The 26603-nt window shown below is 43.6% G+C and overlaps 1 protein-coding gene across 2 annotated transcripts in view; it reads right to left on the bottom strand.

Annotated features, from left to right (window-relative positions):
- Positions 1-26603, bottom strand: part of MMP17 (matrix metallopeptidase 17) — a 281400-nt gene that overhangs the window by 241743 nt on the left and 13054 nt on the right. The window lies entirely within an intron of this gene.

Raw genomic sequence — 26603 nt, 5'->3', positions numbered from 1 at the left:
TTTCTTCCGGGTTCTCCGGTTTCCTCCCACACTCCAAAGACATACTGATAGGGAATGTAGATTGTGAGCCCCATCAGGGACAGCGATGATATCTGTAAAGCGCTGCGGAATTTGATGGTGCTATACAAGCAAAGCATACTAAATAACTTGTAGGCAGTAAATTTAAGGGTATTTCTATGATCCTACATCACTTGGCTTCGGAAAAGACAATATAGTGCATGAAAATAAGCTTTGGAAACAAAGTCATCCTTAGGCTAAAATAGTCACCTTTTGTTGTAGGTCATGTAAATTCCCAGTAAGAAAAAACCAAACCCGTTTGGTGTCATCAAGAGAATCAGAGCTGATGTGCAGTTCTAGGCAATGGCTGCTACACATTGAATAGAATGTGCTATTCAGCCTTGCTCAACATTAATGCCCAAAAGTCATGCAGGAAGAAAGTTCATGGTGCTCCCTGCTTAGCACTGTAACCTTGCTGGGGCTCAGGGTTCAAATCCCATCAAAGACAGCATCTGCAAGGAGTTTGTATGTTCTCTCCGTGTTTGCGTGAGTTTCCTCCGGTTCTCCGGTTTCCACCCACACTCCGAAAACATACTGATAGGGAATTTAGATTGTGAGCTCCAATGGTGTCAGCAATAAATGAGTAAAATCATTAAAAAGGGTTAAAAGAAATCATATTATAAACTGAGGTTCCACTGAAAACACCAATTTGCTGTTACATTTACTGCATTGAGCGAGAATGTGTTTTATCTTGAGAAATACATTTTAAAGCTGCATTATAATTAATGTTACGCAGCGCTGTACCTTGACAGTTTTTGCTTTTTACAGAATAGAAACAAAAAGGCAGAGGATAGATGTTTAATTTAGGACGCCATTCCGGCACAAGAAGACGTAAATCTCACTTATTAATTCTGCACAAGTTTTGGGCCAGAAGATGACACAGGCTCATGTAACATTCCTCTGATTGAAGCCATTTCAAGGGAGCGAACGCCTCTTAGTACATTATATCTCATCTATTTCAGTGCATCTTTCCACAGGCAAAGTCACTTAAGTCATTCAGACTTCTCCTCTCTTCTCCTTACCTACTCAGTCAGAATGCTGGCGCATCTGAACCTATTTATTATGAAAATGGGCTCCTTTGATAATGAATGAACTTATTGGCGGATGCAATCTTTGCCACTAGATGTGATGCTCCCAGCTGAGGAACGGTCCATGCTGCAGGCAATGATAAGATTCACTCTTACTTTAAAGACTGGCTAGCCAGACTCACAGGACTCTGAAGTAAGGAAGCCTCTTCTCTCAATATACAGCTCGAGCCTCGGCAGAAATCATTGTGTCACACAGTTCTAGGACAACATCAATGGAGCTGCAGACAGCAAGGAGCTTCCATTTCCGTCATTCCTTCCAAATATGTAAGAAAATATTCTAACTTTTTGGAGGATTTTTGGATAACATAATTTTTTTGTTACCGTTGGTTAGAACAGATAAATACATGTTTGTACAATGGATGCTCGGTGACTTTTCCCTGCCTGCTGACCTGGATTGACAGGTCTCTGTATATACGTGCACTTAGGCAGAGACCTGTCAATCCAGGGCAGCCGGTGGGGAGAAGCTGTGAGGAACCTGCCCGTCCAACTAGTCAACTGCACGGCTCGGTTCCTATACCTGGCTGAGTTCACTTTAATGCGCCAAGTATGTTCTTTTTTATGGTCTTTTTCATTACTCTGGGGCCATGTCTCTTGACAGCTTTATAAAATTACTCTGCGAATACGGATTATACAGGGGAACAATGGGAGTAAAGGAGGAGCAAGAACTGGCCACTTTTGACTTAGCGACGTCCTCTTTAATCGCTCTTTTACCTTGCCGTTTCATAGATTGATCTTTTATAGACGGCACCATAGAGTGTTGGACCATACTGTCCATGATTTCATTATTTGGTATTAATGGCTGTGTAAAGGTTTTGCCATATCTAATACGGATGTGTTCTCTCCTAGAAGCACCGATTCTGGGGCCGAAGCCGATGCCTCATTGAAGCATTATGGCTTCCCATGAGCTCATAATTCAGACCGATAGTGTTATGTACATAGGTCTCCGAGGAAATAAAACTAATTTACCTATGCCTCGTGCTCTTGCTAAAGAATACGATTTTTTTTAAATGAACGTACAATTTTATGTAGCGGTATCATTTCTCACAATTGCAGCTTTAGCACAATGGACTGGAACCACCAACGCAGACAAACTGCTTAGTATTCACATCCCCTGCTGCTGCAGTAATTATGATAGCAATCGAATATTAACAATGCATTTCACACGTTCTTAGATATAGTTAGCCCTTGAACCTGTAGGTATTAATTGAAATTCATTGATAAATTGTTGGGAAGAACTTTATTCAGGGATGTTGTGTCTATAAATGAGGTTTACAGAATGTTCTTTCAGCTAAATATGACTTTTAGCACCATAACTGTACAACATTGTACATTTGAGGATTTAATTAAGTGACCCAAATTCAGACTTGGTTTTCTTCATGATGATGCTTTAAGTGGATCATTGTTCTACAGCTGTAGCAGCAGTGAACGAATACAATCGGGATGGTTCCTACTGTTGGGAATTGGCATTATACCATACAGTCATTTGTGCTACTGCCAAGCTTTATATGGGTTGGCTGAGCCTACTATTCAAGGAATGTAAAAGCCTTGGTGGAATACCCTGGAGAGCGGGCAGTACTTTAACAGCTGGTTCACTCAGCGAACTGGAAGTCCTAACATCTGTAAAGCCCAGTGAGACCACAACGAAATCTCAAATGTTATTTATTAAAGGAACCTTCAGATAATATTACATATAAGTTTTATACATCTTATAGGCTATTCATTATTTTGACTTTACACTCCATAAATGTTATAGACAGTTGATAACGCAGGATCCACTATTCAGGCAATGTCACAGCTGACTCTCCTCCCCATCCCTTCCACATTGACTTTAGCAAACACCAACTAGATGCTTGAATAAAAAAAAAAAGGGGTTGAGTCTATTCATTGCTGTCAAAGTTGATGTAGATTTCATGAACCAACAGTAAAAGACTAAAAAAGTGCCAGTGGGAAAATTGCAAGATTTCTACAAAGATTGTGATATGGAAAAAAAAATTGCCGAACGTTTGTAAAAAATACAGTTAACATAAAAACTTGATTTAATCAGGAAGTCTTTTCCTGATGACACAATCCCTTTATGTAAGGCTGGGAAAAAAATACTTTAAAATAGTCTTTCCTCATGGGTCTCCAAGATGGGGTATTGTTAGCATCTCTACGTTTGGGAGAGAAGGAATACATAGGCGCACCACCGTAGAATCAACTGTCCAGAGTGGACCAAGTGTGAAGAGTGACAACCACAGCAAGTGGAAGCCGTCCCTGGAAGATGCTTGGGCCACCACTACACATCGAACTCAGCCTCATGAAGCAATAAGTCACGGCTTAAGTAAAGGAGTCAGGGACATTTAATAACGCTCAAAACTTTCTTTCTCTAAGCTGGCAGAGAAAGGTCAAAGCGGGTGTCTTATTCGGATCGCAAATATAAAAGATTCTGCAGAGCAATGAATTTCCGAAGAATCTCACTGGTAAGGAGAAAGCAGCTTAGATAAAGCATTGTAGAGTGACTTCAGGCTTTCTGTGCAATGAAAAGGTGAAAGGACTATGGAGAGTCTGGTGAAGAACGACAAGACAATGGGTGGCATGGCCATATCCTTAATAATCATCTTCATAACTTCAGGGGGAAATGGGAACACACTGGTGAAGGCAAGTTCTTACACCAGAATATACTGGACTCTCAACACCACTATTACAGAAAAAATACAAAGCATCATTTTAGGAGGAACTCTATACTCTGCTCTGACCACCACTACCATGGACACAATGATACTGGGAACGTTTAGGAGTCTTTATGGATGCGCTTTACTATAATTGTAAGTCTCAGAAAGCCACTCACTTCTAATTCTTCTGTCTTCATGTTCCTATAACTTTAAAACTTAATTTATATATTACTTTTTCCCGACTGAGTAAAAAGAACATTTTACCGCATTCTTATCGATAAAGGAAACATTTCAGAACATTATTTTTTTTCATCAAAAAAGCAAAGTATGTAGTGATTAATAGCAATTTTCTATACTTTGGAATCAAGAGCAATTAAGAAAACAAGTTTTAATCAACAGAAATGTGAATAGAAAATGAGCTTTTCTTAAGATGACTTCCTAGTGAGCCTATAGTAGACGTGTTTATGCACAACAGCCAATCCGAGGAGGCAGAGCTGCAGGGGGAGGGACAAAGCAGCAGCCTGGACCAATGGTAAGACAGGAGGCGTGTGTCGGACTATCTCAGGCTCCCGGTAGGCCCTGTAGATATGAGGTAGTGGCAGATTACACTAATGGAGCTCAACTAAAAGTAGGACTCAGGAAGACCCCGGGAAGAAATGACAGGTAATCATTGACTGAATGTAATGAGTTGCACAGCAATTTGATGCACATGACTGGACAGTCACTTTAAAACACTAATAAAATACTTAAAAGGTTAATATTATGTGATAGTGCTTGCAAAAACAAGCACTTCTACAATTTACCGCCTAGTAAAATTTCGTGATGTGATGTTTTAACAGTAAAATTAAAAGCAAAGCCACAAATAGAGGAATAAAAAATCCTCCAAAACTTCACAGTAATAAAAGGGGCAGCCATATTTACTTGTCCAGGTTTCAGAGCTATTGCACCATCAGGATGCAGCAAACCCATGTAGTAAAGATGGCGGCAACACCGGTGCAACATACTGATGAGACAACCACTCCCAACCTAGCAATTCATGGAGGGGTGATTGCTTAGTATTAAATTGTACGAAAGCTGCTTGTATAGGGCGCTGGTCACACACAGGGAATGCACAGTGTCTGGTAAACAATGATGTCTTTTTTGCAATGATATTAATAGTTTTCTTTTGTTTACAATTCGTTGCCTAGGAGACCGACCACTGCTGCTAGACAGATGTGCAGCACTTACAAGCTCTTTATTACTGAGCTTATAAGCGCTGTGTTGAAACTTGCCAGAGTTACTTCCTAATCCTTGCCAGGTGCAGCACAGTGCTAACAAGCTAGGCAGAAGGGGTGGTCGGTCTCCTAGGCAACAAACTTTAAATAAAAGTGGTTTTGTTTTTACAAGCACTATCTGACAACATCTGTCTTTAAACCTTTTAGTGATTTATTAATTACATTTACATAAACCTTTTAATGATTTATTCATCACATTTGCATAAACATCGTCTGTTTGCTAACTTTTAAGACATACACACACACGGCACATTTGATTAGGTTTGGACCACGTTTCAATATCCACTTATGAATTCTGTCATTTATTCTGCACGCTTTGTTCTGGGTAGAATTTCACATTGTAAACCACGTGAAAAAAAAAAAAAAGTATGGTCTTATGGCTGAAAGACACAGATGGCATGCATTGTACATCTGAATATCTCGCTCGCGGTTTTTGGAGAGAAAAAAAACGAGTTGAAATTCAGCAAACAAAAGGCTAAAGACTTATTATACAAAGAGTTTCTTGCGCTTAACACCCTGAGTAACAGTGACAGCTCAGGAGACAAATAGAAAAGATCCCGACTCGCAGGCAGATGTGGTGGGAATCTCATTTTATATAGAACAGATTGATGATAGAAAAATGACTTTGATGACATCATCTTTTTATGTCCACTAGAGGGAGCTGTGGGAACATCTATTAAGCTGGCGCTCACTGCTATTGTTTAGTCAGAGAAGGTCACAAATTATCAGATCAAAAGATAATTCAAGAAGAAAAAAGAATTTGCTTGTGAAAATGCAGACTACAGGTGTGATTCTAAATCACAAGACAATCTGAATTCTACAGTGACATTTAATGCTGGATTAAAGCAATGTGCATTCTCCAGGATCGCTGGCATGGCCTCATTCCTTTTCCAATCTACGTAGACTTTTAGCTTGATGAAAGACACAATTTCCAAGTGCTTTCCTTGGCTAATTGTTCAAAATGTCTATTCTGCCTGCATTTATTTTATAATAGGTTTGTCCGTTTCTATACCCCTGTAAAGTTTACGGGCAGCGGACAATGCCACTTACTGAGCGACTGCCAGGTCTCCTAAAGCGTTGTCCAGGATTTAACCCCTTCCCCCTCGCAGCCCTTTTTCGTTTTTGAGTTTCTGTTTTTCGCTCCCCTCCTTCCCAGAGCCTTAACTTTTTTTATTTTTCCGTCAATATGGCCACGTGAGGGCCTGTTTTTTACAGGATGAGTTGTAATTTTGAACGACACCATTGTGCAATTCCACAACTGTTTTTTGGATTTTTTTTTACCATGTTCACCAAATGCTAAAATGGACCTGCCAAGATGATTCTCCAGATCATTACGAATTCGTAGATACCAAACATGTCTAGGTTGTTTTTAATTTAAATGCTGAAAAAAAATCCAAAGTTTGTTAAAAAAAAAAAAAACTGCGTCATTTTCCGATACCCGTAGTGTCTCCACTTTTCATGATTTGGGGTCTGGTGAGGGCTTATGTTTTGCACACCGAGCTGATGTTTTTATTGATACCATTTTGGTGTGGATACGATCTTTTGATCGTCCGTTATTGCATTTTTGTGCGATGTTGTGGCAACCAAAAAAATTGTAATTCTGGTGTTTTGACTTTTTTTTGCTACGCCATTTACCGATTGGATTCATTCTTTTTATAGTTTGATACACTTGGCGATTCTGAACTCGGCGATACCAAATATGTGTATATTTTTTTAATTGTTTTATTTTGAATGGGGCGAATGTGGGGTGATTTGAACTTTTATATATTTTTTATTTTTTTTTAATATTTTTAAAAACTTTTTTTTTTTTTTACTTTTTGCATGCTTCAATAGCCTCCATGGGAAACTAGAATCTGCAGTTGTCTGATCGCCTCTCCTACACACAGGTCAGATTGTCAGTTGTCACATCGCCTGGGTGTAGCAGTAATGCTCACTTGCTATGAGTGCCGTCCACCAGTCGGCGCTCATAGCAATACGGCAATGACAACCATAAAGGTCTGCTGGATACCTCTGGTTGTCATGCCGACCCATGGGTGACCCACGATTATGTGACGGGGTCACCGATGGGTGGGATTAGTAGCGCAATTCCGGCGTTATCACATTAAATGCTGCTGTTGGTGATTAACAGCAGCGGGTGGATTGCAATACCACCCGCGGCTGTTAGGGGCACATGTCACCTGTTCAAAACAGCTGATGTGTGCTGGGTAAGATGTGGACTCAGAACCCACATCAAAAAGAGGGACACGACCTGCGCCATACTAGTACAGCACATGTTGTAAGGGGTTAAAAGAGAATATGCCTACAGCAGGAAAGCTGATAAAGTAAAAAAATAAATGTTTCTCACTTCTTCAATCCCTTACTGTTTTAGGGTGGGAACTCTGGTGGTCTACCTGTTTTTTTGTAAACTTTACTGCAGTGATAACCTGCCATACATGCTCATTATCGGTGTCATTGGTGATATTGGAGGCTCTTGGGCTGCATCTATGGAGAAGCTGCTGGCCCTTGGAACAAATTAACGAAAGACGTGTCAGCAAGCTGGATTGGAACCAAAGAAACAGGGAACACGACAAAATTAAATTCAAAAATCATTGGAGGAGATAATAACAGGCAAAGGATAGTTGTTACGTAGTGATTTAAATAGTGTCTCTCTCGGCCCCCATTGGCAGGCCAACCCATTGTGTCTACTGACCAGCACCAGCCATCGGCCGGTCAGCAGCACCCGAATTTATATGTTTCAAAACAATAATATCCATTGTTGAGTGGTGAAAATGCAGAGCAGCATGAGGGGGTTACAGTCCCCCCCGAGTGGAGTCACTAGTGGAGTCTGCGGACAGTGGGTGCACTGCCCAGAACTGAAGTTCATACTCTCCTACCATCAATACGGTGCACTAGACAGAGTGGCAGCCATCATAGGCGCGGTGACAGGTAAGTGTCTTGCAGTGGTACTAAAATACCAACAGACAAAACATTGTCGAACAAAGAAACAAAAAAAACAACAAACAAAATATTGTTAAATGAAACAAACCAAAAACACAAATTAAACATTGTGAAATGAAACAAACAAACTAAACATTGTGAAATACCCTACCAAAGAATTTGGAGTAAATATTTGGAGTTTCCACCTTCTATTCCACCATCTATAAGCCAGCGCCTTCTCTCTCTGGAAGCCTTGATATGTGCATTACTCAGACAGCCCATTATTTTAACTAGAAGTTGTGTAATTCCTAATTTATCCTGAGGTGGCGCTGCAGGAAAACCAAACACTTGTTATCACATTTCCCCACAGACTATATTGAGCACTGGAGATCGGTACAGCAGCTGTATCTTCTTCTTCTAATAAAGAACCATTGCCTAAAACGGATGATTCCTTTACAGCCAGTGTAGGTTCACTGAGCAGAAAACAGCCGGATCATGGCAGCAGTCAGACACGTCACCTTTGTTAGGCCGGGTCACACTTGCCGAGTGCAATGTGAGAAACTCGTGTGAGTCTCTCGCCTCAATACCCGGCACAGCCGCCGGCACTCGGGACCGAAGCGTGCGGCTGCATGTATTTCTATGCCGGCGGCAGTGCCGGGTATTGAGGCGAGAGACTCACACGAGTTTCTCACATTGCCACGACAAGTGTGACCCTGGCCTTAATCAGGATTATCGAGATTTGGGTAGAGAATCTAATATAAATATTAGTGCTTACCCGGGGTTAAATGGGTAAGAAGAAAAAGGGACGAGGGGCGATGAAATAACTGGAAGTTGCATACCTTGCCCATGATTATGAACACTTTCTTTGAGGTTCTCCATACTAATTTCCATAGCACCATATATAACTGAGAATGTCGTCTAAAACCACATGGTTCAATTCACCATTCTAAACAGCCCCTACTGACCGAGTAATATTAGTTTACAGGAATTAATGGTCCTTATTAACAATATTCCAGTATTGGGTCAAGTCTTAAGAAAAGGAGCAACATTCCAAGCAGGCCGCCTGTGCTCATCACAGAGTATCTGCTGCTGCTGCTGGTTTCCGTTATGTAATCTGAGAGCTGCATGAGGTAGGAGCACAGATTTCAGCGATGTGTCACTTATTAGACTGTGTGCTATTGCTTCAATACAATGAGTGTTTTATCAGCAGGTGATTATCACTGCCTGGACTGGAAGCTGCCTGAGACCTGGTCTAACTCCGCCCCCAGCACTGAATAACAGCTTGCAGTCAATGTACAATGTACACAGAGAGCCTGCTGGGGGGGCGTTAGCTTCCTCAGCTCTACTACATGCTAAATCTACAAACTCTGATCGTATCACAACGGCTGCACCCAGTAAACTAAGTGATAATTGCTGGAATCAGGGTCTCTTTTCCTACATCAGGCTGCTCTCAGATGAGGGAGAAAAAAAACCTGTTGACAGGTTCCCTTTAAAGGAGAACACCTGTGACAGTTATTTCCCTGGTTTTGTGTTTTGTTTTGCCTTGGATATTTTGATTTTGATGTTGTTTGGTGAAATACTATGCAAGCAAAAGGAGTCTAGACAGGAATGAGTTAAAAATCAGTCTAATGAACACTCCATGCCACAGGGCAAATGTGAATGGTGTCCCTTGCCAGTTTTGTAACACTGGATTTACTGAATTGCTCAGCTGTGATGGAATCATGGTGTCTGGGATCACTGGAGCATTGCTTAATCTTGTCATTGCTTTGCCTTCTGCAAGTTACAATAGTGGATTTAATGAACAGCTACAAGATTGAGAAGTATAAGGCTGCCGTCACACTAGCAGTATTTGGTCAGTATTTTACATCAGTATTTGTAAGCCAAAACCAGGAGTGGAACAAATAGACGAAAAGTATAATAGAAACATATGCACCACTTCTGTATTTATCACCCACTCCTGGTTTTGGCTTACAAATACGGCCGGCCTCACACTAGCGTGTTTTACGGACGTAAGAGAGGTGCTGAAAATACGGATTGCATACGGTACAATGCTTCTCTATGCCCCAGCTCCTATCTGCCGTATTTTACTGATCCGTATTATACGGTCTTCTACGGCCGTAGAAAATCGCAGCATGCTGCGTTTGTCACCGTATTGCGCAAAAAATACGCCAATTAAAGTCTATGGGGGCCAGAAAAATATGGATTACACACGGACCAGCAGTGTGACTTGCGAGAAATACGCAGCGGTGTTAGCAAGAAAAGCCGGTAATTCATTGCGGTGTACAGTAAAATCACACTGACAGCTTACAATAGAATAGGTAGAATAAATGTCTACACATAGTATAGGGGTATATATATATGTCAGTGAGACACATATATGTATATATATTAATATTTATTCCAGCGCTATACAGCTTAAAAGCCGGTAATTCAATTGCCGGCTTTTGCTATCTCCTTCCTAAACCCGACATGATATGAGACATGGTTTACATACAGTAAACCATCTCATATTCCCATTTTTTTTGCATATTACACACTACTAATGTTAGTAGTGTGTATGTGCAAAACTTGGGCGCTCTAGCTATTAATTTAAAGGGTTAAATCGCGGGAAAAATTGGCGTGGGCTCCCGCGCAATTTTCTCCGCCAGAATGGTAAAGCCAGTGACTGAGGGCAGATATTAATAGCCTGGAGAGGGTCCACGGTTATTGCCCCCCCCCCCCCGGCTAAAAACACCTGCCCCCAGCCACCCCAGAAAAGGCACATCTGGAAGATGCGCCTATTCTGGCACTTGGCCACTCTCTTCCCATTCCCGTGTGGCGGTGGGATATGGGGTAATGAAGGGTTAATGCCACCTTGCTATTGTAAGGTGACATTAAGCCAAATTAATAATGGAAAGGCGTCAATTATGACACCTATCCAATATTAATCCAATAGTAGGAAATGGGGCAAGTTAAAAGAAAAAATTAGGTGCAGATTGAAAACGGGAAAAAAAAAAATGGACAAAAAATAGGTGTAAATGCAACAATGAATCAAGACCAATTTTTTTTAAAAAGCAAGCCACTATCTTTCTCACTTCTCTATCCCCAGGCAATCAGTTGCTATCACCATGTTTGGCCCCAGGGAATATATACCATACGCAGTGACCGAGCCTCTCAGAGTGGGCGCTGCCATCTATGTCATCCATATGATCCAAGAAAGCATATGAATAGGGGGTCTTTATGTGCCATCTTCTGTATTGAAGAGATTATTACAGTTAATGAGGATTATGGGAAAATGACAGCAGACAATGTAATTTAGGTCACTGCTGGACTTCTTAGGAGAAGAGGGCACATTCACCTAAAGGAGTATCACAACAGATTTTTATAGCATATTCAATGGATATGCCACAAATGTCTAATAACTGTTGGTCCCATCTCTGCGTCTCAAATCTATCTCCAGAATGGAGGATCGGGGGATGTGCACAAGTATGGAGAGGTGGTCGTCATGCATTTGTGGCTATCTCCATGCACTAATGTGGGAGTTCCAAAAACAGCAAAGTGAAAGGGTGCTCCGTCGTAATCAGAACTCCCACAGGAGTGAAAGGATAACAGCGCTTAAGCCAAGCACCAGTCACAATGGGCAACCTGTAACTCAGGGATAGATGTAGGTCCCAATGATGGATATTCCATAAATGTTTATTGTGAGACAACCCCTTTTAGACCTTTTAGAGTTGAATGCACCAAATGTATTGTGAGTCATACATTTATTAAAGGATGGAAAACAGTACACCAAAATCCAATTGATAAACTATCAGAGGCTGAAAAAAATCACCTCTGACTTTGGCGAGACTTGAAGGAATCTAAAAAGTGTATCCAGTAGTGATGGGAGAACGTGCTGGGATAAGGTATCATTTGACCGTGCTCGTGTGATAACAGAGTGTTTTCGGCGTGCTCGAATATGTTTGAGTCCCGGCAGCTGCACGTCTCATGGCTGTTAGGCAATCCTTGCCTGTGTTTACGGCTGTCGAACAGCCATGAGACGTGCAGTCGCCGGGACTCAAACATATTTTTCGAGCATGCCGAAGATACTTGGTTAGCACGCGAGCATGCTTGGATAGCACATTATCCAAGCACGTTCACTCATCACTAGTATCCAGCTCAGCTGAGGAAAGACTTTCAGCATTACCGTACAGCCATTTAAAACAATATACAGCCAAAAAGTCATATCTACAGGTTGTCCGTGTAAACCACTGCGTCTCTGGTGCACTGAGCACCTTTACTCATGGTATAAAAGTGTATCCATCTCAGCAGGAGTAGCATTTTCAGTATTTATTCATAGCCATTGAACATAATATACAGCTGAAATGTCATATCTACAGATTATCTGTGTAAACCAATGCATGGCTGGTGCGTTAAGCACCCTTAATCATACCAAAGTAAGAAGGCCTAATGCAGAAGAAACACATTAGGCTACGTTCACATTGGCGTTGTTGGGCGCAGCGTTGTCGACGCATACCGACGCATGCGTCATGCGCCCCTATCTTTAACATTGGGGGCGCATTGACATGCGCCGCTATGCGTTGTATTGCGTTTTACGACGCATGCGTCAATTTGACTCACCAGACAGGCCACGGAGAACGCTACTTGTAGCTTTTTCCCTGCGCCAAAATTCATGACCATTACTATTTTATGTCAACGCATGCGTCAAAAAACGCAGCGTTGTGTATTGCGTTGTTGGTTGCGTCGACGACGCTGCGCCCAACCACGCAAACGTGAACGTTACCTTACAGTGACAAGCTTACCTCCGCTGTGCTGGATACACTTATTTTTGCCTGTCCATGCTCCAGCAGAGCAGAATTACCTCAGCCAAGGGCTGGAGCTGATTTACGCTATAATTTACGCTAATTTCTGGTATAACTATAGCTTATTATTTGTCGAGACATCCACTTTGAAAAAGTCTTGAGAATGGCATAAAAACGAAAACCAAACATTGCTGTGGTGAATTCAAATTTGTGATGTGATGTGAGTCGATCTCAGAATATTTCTATAATACAGACACATACTAATGCAGCTTTGTGGGGATGATATATTTATAGGCATACGCTGGTTGGAATTGAACGTTTGCCATTTCGGAGACCTGATTCCTTCTATTCAGTGTACGTCTGGTGTCAGGACAGGTTACCGTTAAGCTCGGTTTAATACATCTGCATGGCAGATTTGGAGCCAGTTCAAGCTGCAGTACGGATCTGCATTTTATGCAGTCCTCGATTGTACAGCAGTGTCAGTGTGAATTGGTGAAGGGTAGATAGGACATTGGCATTCTGACTGCAACATTTCCCACAAAAGAACTCTTTATAGAGACCTTTTTTCATTCTTCGATGGATAACGCTTGAAAAACAACTTCCAAGGGCAATTTACTGCCAGCCAGGCAGAGCACTGTATAGATGTATAATTCTTCCTTTCACATCATGGCATAATCATGACTGAACTTTAAATAATCTTGCTCGATAAATCTTAACATATAAATCAGACATTGTAAAAAGCAGATAGCGAGAATTGAATCTGACAGAACAAGAAACATGATGTTATGTAGTTGGTCTCAATAAAACCCAGGGACGATTCCTACAGACAAGAATATCTGAGCGCAAGTGGCGATGTCACTCGAAATCAAAGGCAAGTCGTAAGTTACCCTTTAGGCACATCAAAATTGAAATATCCTTCTGGTGCCTCACGTTAGTGCTTAGGAAATTGCTACATATGGGTACAGATATTATTCCACATAATTACAATATGTTTCTAGTAACGGTGATGTTTAGCTGAATACTAATCACCGCCGATATGTGACAGCAATACAGTGAGGCGAGATACAAAACAGTCTGTTCCCGACGTCAAGAACGTTGGAGAGTAGAGTTGAGCGACCTTGACCTTTTTAGAGTCGAGCCGGGTTTCGCGAAACCCGACTATCTCAAAAGTCGGGTCGAGTGAAATCGGCCGATTATGACGTAAAGTCGGGATCGACCGAAACACGAAACCCAATGCAAGTCAATGGGGCAGCATAGTCGGCAGTGAGTGGGGGCCAGGAAAACACCTAGAGTGCCCATTTTAATGTCAAAACCATCCATTCTTCTTAATGAAGCTTGTCAAGCGTAATTTACCTTATAATAATTGGAAGGCATTTGAAATTGGGGGTCATTTGGCTAAAGTTGTGGTGGGTAGGGCTGGTTCAAGTAATTAGTGGGCCCAGGAAATCTGGACCACGTCACGGCAGTGGAGCAGGGAGAGGTAAGTATTTCAACTTTGCAAGTGCTGTGAACCTGAGCAAGCAGGGGGGGCCCACTCGTTGGCATTGGCACTGGCACAGGGCCCCTCAAAGTACAGCGGTGTGTTTGCACGGCGGGGGCGCCTCCCACCGGCAGCAACACTTTTGCGTACTATGATAGGCCCTGTGCCAGTGACGTCGCCAACTAGTATTCCTCCCCCCACCTGATGAAGGAACCTGCACTTTCATCTGCACCTTCCTCTTTGTCCCCGTGTAAGGTGGTATGGTATGCGGGAAGAGCAACCTGACTTTCAGCAGGGTCACAATGTTGTTGTGTAGCGTGCACGGGGAATGTTGCGTTATGGGTCAATGTACCAGCAGACTCATCTATCACTGGCTGGGCAATGGGCAGGATGAGGAGGAAACACAGATATAGGCCCAAAGAATAAAGTTGGCTAAATGCAGTTCAAAATTGGTAACACAGGAATAACCAGGGGGCATTGCAGTGGAGGACAACTGGAATGAGAGGCTGACACAGAGAGTAGGCCCAAATCAGTAAGTAGTCGAAATGCAGTTCAAAATTGGCAACCGTAGTAAACAGGCGGCACAGCTTTGTTCAGTGGAGGAGAACAGCAAGGAGTGGCAGACACCGATAGTAGGCCCCAACCCAACTAGTAGGCCAAATGCAGTCTAACATTAACAACTACTTAACGAGCGCCTGAAAACGGAATTTCAGGACAGGAAACCAGGAGAACAGCAAGGAGCGGCAGACACTGTTAGTAGGCCCCAAACCAACTAGTACGCCAAATGCAGTTGTTCCATTTAACCACAATTTAACGAGAGCCTGAAGATAGAAGCTCAGGAAAGGCAACCTGGAGAACACCTTGGAGTGGAACACACCATCTCTCTCCACCCCATACCCATTTTGTAGGCCTAATGCAGTGTAGTTTTCTACAACTACTAAACGAGAGTCGGAAGACCGAAGCAATGGCAAGGAAACCTTGGGAACACCTTGGAGTGTAACACACCATCTCTCTCCACCCGATACCCATTTTGTAGGCCTAATGCAGTGTAGTTTTCTACAACTACTAAACGAGAGTCTGAAGATCGAAGCAATGGCGAGGAAACCTGGAGAACACCTTGGAGTGTAACACACCATCTCTCTCCACCCCATAGCCAATTTGGAGGCCTAATGCAGTGTAGTTTCCAACAACTACTAAACGAGAGCATTAAGATCGAAGCTCTGGAAAGGCAACCTGGAGAACACCTTGGAGTGGAACACACCATCTCTCTCCACCCCATAGCCAATTTGGAGGCCTAATGCAGTGTAGTTTCCAACAACTACTAAACGAGAGCATTAAGATCGAAGCTCTGGAAAGGCAACCTGGAGAACACCTTGGAGTGGAACACACCATCTCTCTCCACCCTATACCCATTTTGTAGGCCTAATGCAATGTAGTTTTCTACAACTACTAAACGAGAGTCGGAAGACCGAAGCAATGGCAAGGAAACCTGGGGAACACCTTGGAGTGTAACACACCATCTCTCTCCACCCCATACCCAATTTGTAGGCCTAATGCAGCCTACTTTCCGACAACTACTAAACGAGAGCATGAAGATCGAAGCTCAGGAAAGGCAACCTGGGGAACACCTTGGAGTGTAACACACCCTCTCACTACACCACGGAAGGGCTGATTCTTAGGAAGGAAGGCTGTCGTAAAGAAGCAGGGCGCGTCCAAGGGTGATTATATTCTTATTAGGTATATACTCACCCTAGGACGCGCCCTGCTTCTTTATTTGTAATGAATGTTTATTTGCAATGTGGTTTTGACTTACTCTATTTTTTTGGTAAATAATGATTTTATTATTTTCATTGTTTTGCATCTTCTTGGCAATAATATAAAGAAGACGCGACAGGACAACACTCGGTGGATGCCATATCTGTGTTTTAAATTGAAAAAAACTTTCAGTTAACTACTCGCAGGAGAAAGTTATTGTAGCTGGTGACCATTTTTAGTACTGTACCAGATTTTTGTTGTATGTGTTTGTTTTTAATGTTAAAATGTCTGCATTTGATATCTCTCCAGTATTTTCTTTTTTATAAGCAAAATACTTATTTTTATATTTTCTGATGTTGGTTCCAGGGGAACACGGGCAGCAGTAGACAGGTCAGTGGAGGCCTAGTGGAAGGAGGGACCGCAGACAGGCTTCGAAGCCCTAACATAATAAATTGGGCTGGCTGTAGGCAATTTAAAATTGGTTCCAGGGGAACACGGGCGGCAGTAGACAGGTCAGTGGAGGCCTAGTGGAAGGAGGGACCGCAGACAGGCTTCGAAGCCCTAACATAATAAATTGGGCTGGCTGTAGGCAATTTAAAATTGGTTCCAGGGGAACACGGGCAGCAGTAGACAGGTCAGTGGAGGCCTAGTGGAAGGAGGGACCGCAGACAGGCTTCGAAGCCCTAACATAATAAATTGGGCTGGCTGTAGGCAATTTAAAATTGGTTCCAGGGGAACACGAGCAGCAGTAGACAGGTCAGTGGAGGCCTAGTGGAAGGAGGGACCGCAGACAGGCTTCGAAGCCCTAACATAATAAATTGGGCTGGCTGTAGGCAATTTAAAATTGGTTCCAGGGGAACACGGGCGGCAGTAGACAGGTCAGTGGAGGCCTTGTGGAAGGAGGGACCGCAGACAGGCTTCGAAGCCCTAACATAATAAATTGGGCTGGCTGTAGGCAATTTAAAATTGGTTCCAGGGGAACACGGGCGGCAGTAGACAGGTCAGTGGAGGCCTAGTGGAAGGAGGGACCGCAGACAGGCTTCGAAGCCCTAACATAATAAATTGGGCTGGCTGTAGGCAATTTAAAATTGGTTCCAGGGGAACACGGGCAGCAGTAGACAGGTCAGTGGAGGCCTAGTGGAAGGAGGGACCGCAGACAGGCTTCGAAGCCCTAACATAATAAATTGGGCTGGCTGTAGGCAATTTAAAATTGGTTCCAGGGGAACACGGGCAGCAGTAGACAGGTCAGTGGAGGCCTAGTGGAAGGAGGGACCGCAGACAAGCTTCGAAGCCCTAACATAATAAATTGGGCTGGCTGTAGGCAATTTAAAATTGGTTCCAGGGGAACACGGGCGGCAGTAGACAGGTCAGTGGAGGCCTAGTGGAAGGAGGGACCGCAGACAGGCTTCGAAGCCCTAACATAATAAATTGGGCTGGCTGTAGGCAATTTAAAATTGGTTCCAGGGGAACACGGGCAGCAGTAGACAGGTCAGTGGAGGCCTAGTGGAAGGAGTGACCGCAGACAGGCTTCGAAGGCCTAACATAAGAAAAATGTCAATACAATGGTATTGACAGTGCCAGGCATTGAAGGATGTCAGCGCATAGACTAAACATTGGTGGAGCTGTGAGAGAAAATTTTGCAAGTGGTAGAGCACTGTTTGAGCTGGGGGGGGACTGTCTTGTGGCCGGCGGTACAGGCCCAGGGCCCCTCATATTACAACGGTGTGTCTGATGTTGGGTGCGCACCACCACCGCCAGACACTTTATTGTACTATGAGGGACCTAGTGGCAGTGCCGTCGACCAAAAGCGGGCACACCCACCTCTTCAGACAAACAGTACTCTCACGGGTGCTGGCGCCAAGTGGCGATACCACGGCCCCGTGTGGGGACTTTTGCCATTTAGGGAGGTGTTAACATGTCGGATGCTGGACAATCAGGTGCTGCAAATTACGAGATTGGAAAAGTCATTCAGAATAGTCCACAGGCAAGACCTTTACATAGGAAAGCTAGGTGTCAGCCGGGCAAGGTGGGGCAAAAGATTTCGAAATCCAGTTGTGGTTCATTTTAATGAAGGTTAGATCATCTACATTTTGGGTAGCCAGACGAGTCCTTTTTTCTGTTAGTATTGAACCTGCAGCACTGAATACTCTTTCTGATAGGACACTAGCTGCCGGGCAAGCAAGCTCCTGCAATGCATATTCTGCCAATTCTGGCCAGGTGTCTAATTTTGATGCCCAGTAATCAAATGGGAATGACGGTTGAGGGAGAACGTCGATAAGGGATGAAAAATAGTTAGTAACCATACTGGACAAATGTTGTCTCCTGTCACTTTGAATTGATGCTGCAGTACCTGTCCTGTCTGCGGTCATAGCAAAATCACTCCACAATCTTGTCAGAAAACCCCTCTGGCTAACGCCACTTCTGATTTCTGCCCCTCTAACACCTCTGGTCTGCTGGCTCCTGCAGCTCGTGTTAGAACGATCACGGGTGCTGTGTGCAGGGAATGCCAGAAGCAAACGGTCAATAAGAGTTGATTGTTTGGTTGCTAATATTAGTTCCAAGTTCTCATGTGGCATTATATTTTGCAATTTGCCTTTATAGCGAGGATCAAGGAGGCAGGCCAACCAGTAATCGTCATCGTTCATCATTTTTGTTATGCGTGTGTCCCTTTTGAGGATACGTAAGGCATAATCCGCCATGTGGCCCAAAGTTCCAGTTCTCAAATCTGTGGTTGTGCTTGGTTGAGGGGCAGTTTCAGGCAAATCCACGTCACTTGTGTCCCTCCAAAAACCAGAACCCGGCCTTGCCGCGCCAACAATTTCCACTGGCCCCGGAAAAGCTTCCTCATTAAAAATATAATCATCGCCATCATCCTCCTCGTCCTCCTCCTCCTCTTCGCCCGCTACCTCGTCCTGTACACTGCCCTGGCCAGACAATGGCTGACTGTCATCAAGGCTTACCTCTTCCTCAGCTGCAGACGCCTGATCCTTTATGTGCGTCAAACTTTGCATCAGCAGACGCATTAGGGGGATGCTCATGCTTATTATGGCGTTGTCTGCACTAACCAGCCGTGTGCATTCCTCAAAACACTGAAGGACTTGACACATGTCTTGAATCTTCGACCACTGCACACCTGACAACTCCATGTCTGCCATCCTACTGCCTGCCCGTGTATGTGTATCCTCCCACAAAAACATAACAGCCCGCCTCTGTTCACACAGTCTCTGAAGCATGTGCAGTGTTGAGTTCCACCTTGTTGCAACGTCTATGATTAGGCGATGCTGGGGAAGGTTCAAAGAACGCTGATAGGTCTGCATACGGCTGGAGTGTACGGGCGAACGGCGGATATGTGAGCAAAGTCCACGCACTTTGAGGAGCAGGTCGGATAACCCCGGATAACTTTTCAGGAAGCACTGCACCACCAGGTTTAAGGTGTGAGCCAGGCAAGGAATGTGTTTCAGTTGGGAAAGGGAGATGGCAGCCATGAAATTCCTTCCGTTATCACTCACTACCTTGCCTGCCTCAAGATCTACAGTGCCCAGCCACGACTGCGTTTCTTTCTGCAAGAACTCGGACAGACCTTCAGCGGTGTGTCTGTTGTCGCCCAAACACTTCATAGCCAATACAGCCTGCTGACGTTTGCCAGTAGCTGCCCCATAATGGGAGACCTGGTGTGCAACAGTGGCAGCTGCGGATGGAGTGGTTGTGCGACTGCGGTCTGTGGACGAGGTCTCGCTTCTGCAGGAGGACGAGGAGGAGGAGGAGGGGGTGCGAACGGCTACAGCCAACTGTTTCCTAGACCGTGGGCTAGGCAGAACTGTCCCAAACTTGCTGTCCCCTGTGGACCCTGCATCCACCACATTTACCCAGTGTGCCGTGATGGATACGTAACGTCCCTGGCCATGCCTACTGGTCCATGCATCTGTTGTCAGGTGCACCTTTGTGCTCACAGATTGCCTGAGTGCATGGACGATGCGCTCTTTAACATGCTGGTGGAGGGCTGGGATGGCTTTTCTGGAAAAAAAGTGTCGACTGGGTAGCTCGTAGCGTGGTACAGTGTAGTCCATCAGGGCTTTGAAAGCTTCGCTTTCAACTAACCGGTAGGGCATCATCTCTAACGAGATTAGTCTAGCTATGTGGGCGTTCAAACCCTGTGTACGCGGATGCGAGGCTAAGTACTTCCTTTTTCTAACCATAGTCTCATGTAGGGTGAGCTGGACTGGAGAGCTGGAGATCGTGGAACTAGCGGGGGTGCCGGTGGACATGGCAGACTGAGAGACGGTGGGAGATGGTATTGTTGCCGCCGGTGCCCTAGATGCAGTGTTTCCTACTACGAAACTGGTGATTCCCTGACCCTGACTGCTTTGGCCTGGCAAAGAAACCTGCACAGATACTGCAGGTGGTGCAGAAAATGGTGGCCCTACACTGCCGGAAGGGATGTTGCGTTGATGACTAGCTTCATTGGCCGAGGGTGCTACAACCTTAAGGGACGTTTGGTAGTTAGTCCAAGCTTGCAAATGCATGGTGGTTAAATGTCTATGCATGCAACTTGTATTGAGACTTTTCAGATTCTGCCCTCTGCTTAAGGTAGTTGAACATTTTTGACAGATGACTTTGCGCTGATCAATTGGATGTTGTTTAAAAAAATGCCAGACTGCACTCTTTCTAGCATCGGATACCTTTTCAGGCATTGCAGACTGAGCTTTAACCGGATGGCCACGCTGTCCTCCAACAGGTTTTGACTTTGCCACGCGTTTTGGGCAAGATACGGGCCCGGCAGATGGAACCTGTTTCGATGTTGATGCCTGCTGCGGCCCCTCCCCCTCCGCTTCAGAACTGCTGCCGCCTGCACCCTGTTCCCCCAATGGCTGCCAATCGGGGTCAAGAACTGGGTCATCTATTACCTCTTCTTGTAGCTCGTGTGCAACTTCGTCTGTCACCGTGTCGGTCGGTGGTATAGCGTTCGTGATGGGGCAACATAGTCTCATCAGGGTCTGATTCTTGATCAGCACCCTGCGAGGGCAATGTTGTGGTCTGAGTCAAAGGACCAGCATAGTAGTCTGGCTGTGGCTGTGCATCAGTGCACTCCATGTCAGATTCAACTTGTAATGGGCATGGCCTGTTAAGTGCTTCACTTTCTAAGCCAGGGACGGTATGTGTAAAGAGCTCCATGGAGTAACCCGTTGTGTCGCCTGCTGCATTCTTCTCTGTTGTTGTTTTTGCTGAAGAGGACAAGGAAGCGACTTGTCCCTGACCGTGAACATCCACTAACGACGCGCTGCTTTTACTTTTACCAGTTTCACGAGAGGAGGCAAAAGAGCTAGAGGCTGAGTCAGCAAGATAAGCCAAAACTTGCTCTTGCTGCTCCGGCTTTAAAAGCGGTTTTCCTACTCCCAGAAAAGGGAGCGTTCGAGGCCTTGTGTAGCCAGACGACGAACCTGGCTCCACAGCTCCAGACTTAGGTGCAATATTTTTTTTCCCACGACCACCTGATGCTCCACCACTACCACTACCCTCATTACCAGCTGACAATGAACGCCCCCGGCCACGACCTCTTCCACCAGACTTCCTCATTGTTTTAAAAACGTTACCAAACTAACGGTATTTGTTGCTGTCACACAACTTACACGGTGAGCTATAACTTCAGTATGATTTAGCTACCCCTTTACAGGTGGGTGAGACCACAACGAAAATCAGGCACAATGTTACACACTCTGTTGTTGGTGGCAACAAATGAGAGAGATGCCACACACGCAGGACTGTCACTGAAGCGCAAATGTAAATATTAATCTCCCACTGATTTGTTTTTGTTTTTTTAAAAGGGAGACTTTAGAAAAAAAAAATAATAAAAAAAAATGATTTTTTAAGGAAGAATTTATAAACCAAATAAAATGAAATGATTGTTTCAGGGAGAATTTAGAAAACAAATAAAAAAAAATAGGCTTTCTATGGCCCACTGAGTGAGAGAGGACGCACACAGGAGTCAGGAGTGGCACACAAGCCCAGAGGCCAATATTTATCTCCCACTGATTGATTTAGTGATTTTTTCAGGTAGATTTTGGAACCCAAATCAAGCAAAAAAATTAATAGGCTTTCTATGGCCCACAATTGGAGAGAGAGAGATGGCACACCCAGGAGTCAAGACTGGCACACAAGCAGAAAGGGCAATATTAATCTCCCACTGATTTGATTTTTTTTTTTTTTTCAGGGAGACTTTAGAAAAAAAAAAAAAAAAGAGATTTTTTCAGGAATAATTTAGAAACCAAATAAAATAAAATGATCTTTTCAGGGAGAATTTAGAAAACAAATAAAACAAAAAATAGGCTTTGTAGGGCCCACTGAGTGAGAGAGGACGCACACAGGAGTCAGGAGTGGCACACAAGCCCAGAGGCCAATATTTATCTCCCACTGATTGATTTATTGATTTTTTCAGGTAGAATTTAGAACCCAAATCAACCAAAACAATAAATAGGCTTTCTATGGCCCACTATTTGTGAGAGAGATGGCACGCTCAGGACTGGCACACAAGCCCAGAGGCCAATATTAATCTCCCACTTTTTTTTTTTTTTCCAGGGAAAATTTATAAACCCAATAAAAAAAATAATAAATAGGCTTTCTATGGCCCACTATCTGAGAGAGAGAGAGATGGCACGCTTAGGACTGGCACACAAGCCCAAAGGCCAATATTAATCTCCCACTGATTGATTTATTGATTTTTTCAGGTAGAATTTAGAACCCAAATCAAGCAAAAAAATTAATAGGCTTTCTATGGCCCACTGAGTGAGAGATGGCACACACAGGAGTCAGGAGTGGCACACAAGCCCTGAGGCCAATATTTTTCTCCCACTGATTGATGTTGTGATTTTTTCAGGTAGATTTTGGAACCCAAATCAAGCAAAAAAATAAATAGGCTTTCTATGGCCCACTGAGTGAGAGATGGCACACACAGGAGTAAGGAGTGGCACACAAGCCCTGAGGCCAATATTTTTCTCCCACTGATTGATGTAGTGATTTTTTCAGGTAGATTTTAGAACCCAAATCAAGCAAAAAAATAAATAGGCTTTCTATGGCCCACTGAGTGAGAGATGACACAGACAGGGATGGCACTCTAGCAGAAATGCCAATCTTAATCTCCCACAAAAAAAAAAAAAAAAAAAAAAAAAAAGGAACTGTCCTTCAATTACTATCTCCCTGCAGTAATCTCAGCCAGGTATGGCAGGCAGCAATAAGGAGTGGACTGATGCACAAATTAAATAAAAAGTGTGGACAAACAAACAAGATAGCTGTGCAGAAAGGAAGGAACAAGAGGATTTGTGCTTTGAAAAAAGCAGTTGGTTTGCACAGCGGCGTACACACAGCAATGCAGCTATCAGGGAGCCTTCTAGGGCAGCCCAATGAGCTACAGCGCTGAGGAAAAAAAAAAAAATGTAGCTTCCACTGTCCCTGCACACCGAAGGTGGTGTTGGGCTGTGGAAATCGCTACAGCACAAGCGGTTTGGTGGTTAATGGACCCTGCCTAACGCTATCCCTGCTTCTGACGAAGCGGCAGCAACCTCTCCCTAAGCTCAGATCAGCAGCAGTAACATGGCGGTCGGCGGGAACGCCCCTTTATAGCCCCTGTGATGCCGCAGACAGCAAGCCAATCACTGCAATGCCCTTCTCTAAGATGGTGGGGACCAGGACCTATGTCATCACGCTGCCCACACTCTGCGTTTACCTTCATTGGCTGAGAAATGGCGCTTTTCGCGTCATTGAAACGCGACTTTGGCGCGAAAGTCGCGTACCGCATGGCCGACCCCGCACAGGGGTCGGATCGGGTTTCATGAAACCCGACTTTGTCAAAAGTCGGCGACTTTTGAAAATGTTCGACCCGTTTCGCTCAACCCTATTGGAGAGAATGAAAGGCAAAACATTTGTAGAGCTAATTAATTATGTCTTATGGAATTGATACCAAATCCAGGCAGCGGGGTTCTTTAATGGGAACGCAAAGGGTTTTCGTCTGGTATATTTGTCTCAGACCCTTCTCTAATAATAGCAAGTTTTATGAAGAATGCCAAAGCCAAGCTATGACCCACCACCCGTAATGTTCTTCCATCTCTATTCATAAGATCACATTCCCTATTGTGTGTCTCTCTGGATGCAGCTGTCTAAACTTAGCACAAAGGTCATGGAGGATGAGCTAATGTGGTCACTTTAGGGGAACTAGTGAATTGGGAGGTCCTGTCACCCACCGCATTCAGCACAAGGATGGTTGTTGCTAAGATACTGGTGATTTATAGATATGTAGTAATCTGGAAATACTATTTTGCGCCACCCGTCACAATCCTTCTTTCATAAGACTGCTCTTTCTGGAAACTCCCGGCTTCATTATGACTATTCCAAACCACAGAACAGTGTACTAATTATTCATCATGACTGTATATGTCAATCAGTCACACAATGGTGCCGCTCTACAGCTCCAGTCAGTGTTATAAGTGATCAGGCACTATCAAAGAGGTGTCAAAGACAGTGTCACATTGGTGCATGGGTATGGTGGACGGAAACAGAATGAATTGCATTTTAAAAGTTGATGAAATCCTAATAATAAGAGAAGACGGCAACCCGTGTTATCAAAGTCGCTGGATGTTTCCAAAGAGATAAACCTATCTGCATTCATGCGACAGTTTGGTTAAATGAGAAAAATAGTGAACTTTGGCAAACAAGAATGATAGTGATTTTTCTTGTGATGATTAATCAGACAGAAATCAGGTAAATGAATCTACTATATCTGTATTCACTTGGATTTCAACGTTTAGGCCCATCATGGCCTTATTCTAGAGATATCCGTGGAGTGTTGTTTCTTAGCTACGCTCTTTACTTCTGAGCACCATTAGAACACAGTGAGCGTCCCATTGCTTTCTATATAAAATGGTTTGATCAACTCATATTTCAACAGCATTAATGACGAGACCATGGCATGAAATAACAGCCAAAGCCAACCAATCCATGTCCTTCATACAAGCGAGAGTCATTCTATATTCATGTCATAAAGCTCCATAGTGTGCTAACATGCTATAATGTCCTCTATTTCACCAGGCCTGGCCAGGGTGTACCCACCGGAATGGTGCGCTGTCATGCCAAGCTTGCGTTTAGTTAAAGGGAATCTGTCATCGCATTTTTGATACCCTATCGGAGAGCAGCACAACGTAGAGGCAGAGATCTGGATTCCAGCAAGCCCCTACTATTATCAATTTATGCAATATTAATAAGGAATATTCTTTAGAAGGATTCCGTCAACAGGTTTTTGGCACCTAATATGAGAGCAGTCTAATACAGAGACAGAGCAATGTATCACTTAGTGGGCTGCTTGCTGTCATTTTGATAAAATCACTGTTTTATCTGCTCCAGATCTAGCAGATCTCTGAAGGCTGAGCTCTGTATAACCCCACCTACACCACTGATTGGCAGCTTTCTGCCCATGAAAAGTGATACAGAAAGCTGCCAATCAGTGCTGGGGTTATACAGAGGTCATGAATATGCTTGACTACATGGCAACAGGTTTACTAGTCTTCTATTGATAATCTCTTGCTGATAAAACTGTGATTTTATCAAAACTACACCAAGCAGCCCAGTAAGTGACGCATCACTGCAATCAGGCTCTCAGATTAGGTGGCAAAAACCTGTTCACAAATACCTTTTAAATAATCTTCCTTAGTACTATTTCATTAATTTATCGGAGTTAGAGCTCATTCACTAATCCATATGTTTGGTCTTTTCTATCTGTGTGCCTGTTTTCAAAGACAAGTCTAGATCTTAGAGAAAAGTGTGAACACAGTAAGTAGTGGCTCCAGGACAAGGACATACAATAAGGAATATCTGCCACATAATCGGATATATTCAGCATGTACAGTAAGAACCATGCCCATCTTTATCTGCAATGAACATGATGATCATGATGCATTTAATTATTTTAGATATTATGATTCATATGTTATTGTATATGAGCATTCGCCCACGCACAGCATCTTGGACTATAATTATCTCACCTTTCCCACACTATAATCATCTTCCTACCACTGCGTTTCATCATTACCAACTGCTTATTTCTGGGAACCATGCTATCCTAGCAATATTTTTAGGCGATTTGCATTTGCCTACTTTATTTCAATGAGTGAAGGCCTTTTTTATGACATTTCTGAAAAAAAATTCCCCCAAATAATCTGGGGCAGAATCCTTCTGATTGACATTTTGCCATGGATTTAACTGCGGATTTTCCACAGATTTCACCCTGAACATTTTCGCTGTTGATTTAGCCACAACCCCACAAATATACCAGCATGGGTCTGGTATTTTGTCCTGGATTTCACATATTATAGAAAAGAATCCGCACTACGATGAGCATTCATCAGATTTTAATATCCACAAAATGCAGATTTTTTTTTGTCCTGCATCACGTTATTAGGGTTTCTAAAATCCCATTCACTTTTTGAGCATTTCATCACAGATTTTTTATGTTTTGTTTGGATATTTTGTAAAATCTCATCCACTTTGCTGCTACTATAATACGCATCCAGATGAAGAGAAATGTATCCAGAACTCCAGATTAAAAACTTCTTTATTCA

The sequence above is a fragment of the Ranitomeya imitator genome, chromosome 1 (assembly GCF_032444005.1).
Source record: "Ranitomeya imitator isolate aRanImi1 chromosome 1, aRanImi1.pri, whole genome shotgun sequence".
Classification (NCBI taxonomy): Eukaryota; Metazoa; Chordata; class Amphibia; order Anura; family Dendrobatidae; genus Ranitomeya; species Ranitomeya imitator.
Note: the sequence above shows the minus strand (reverse complement) of the source record. Positions and strands in the feature narration are given on the sequence as shown.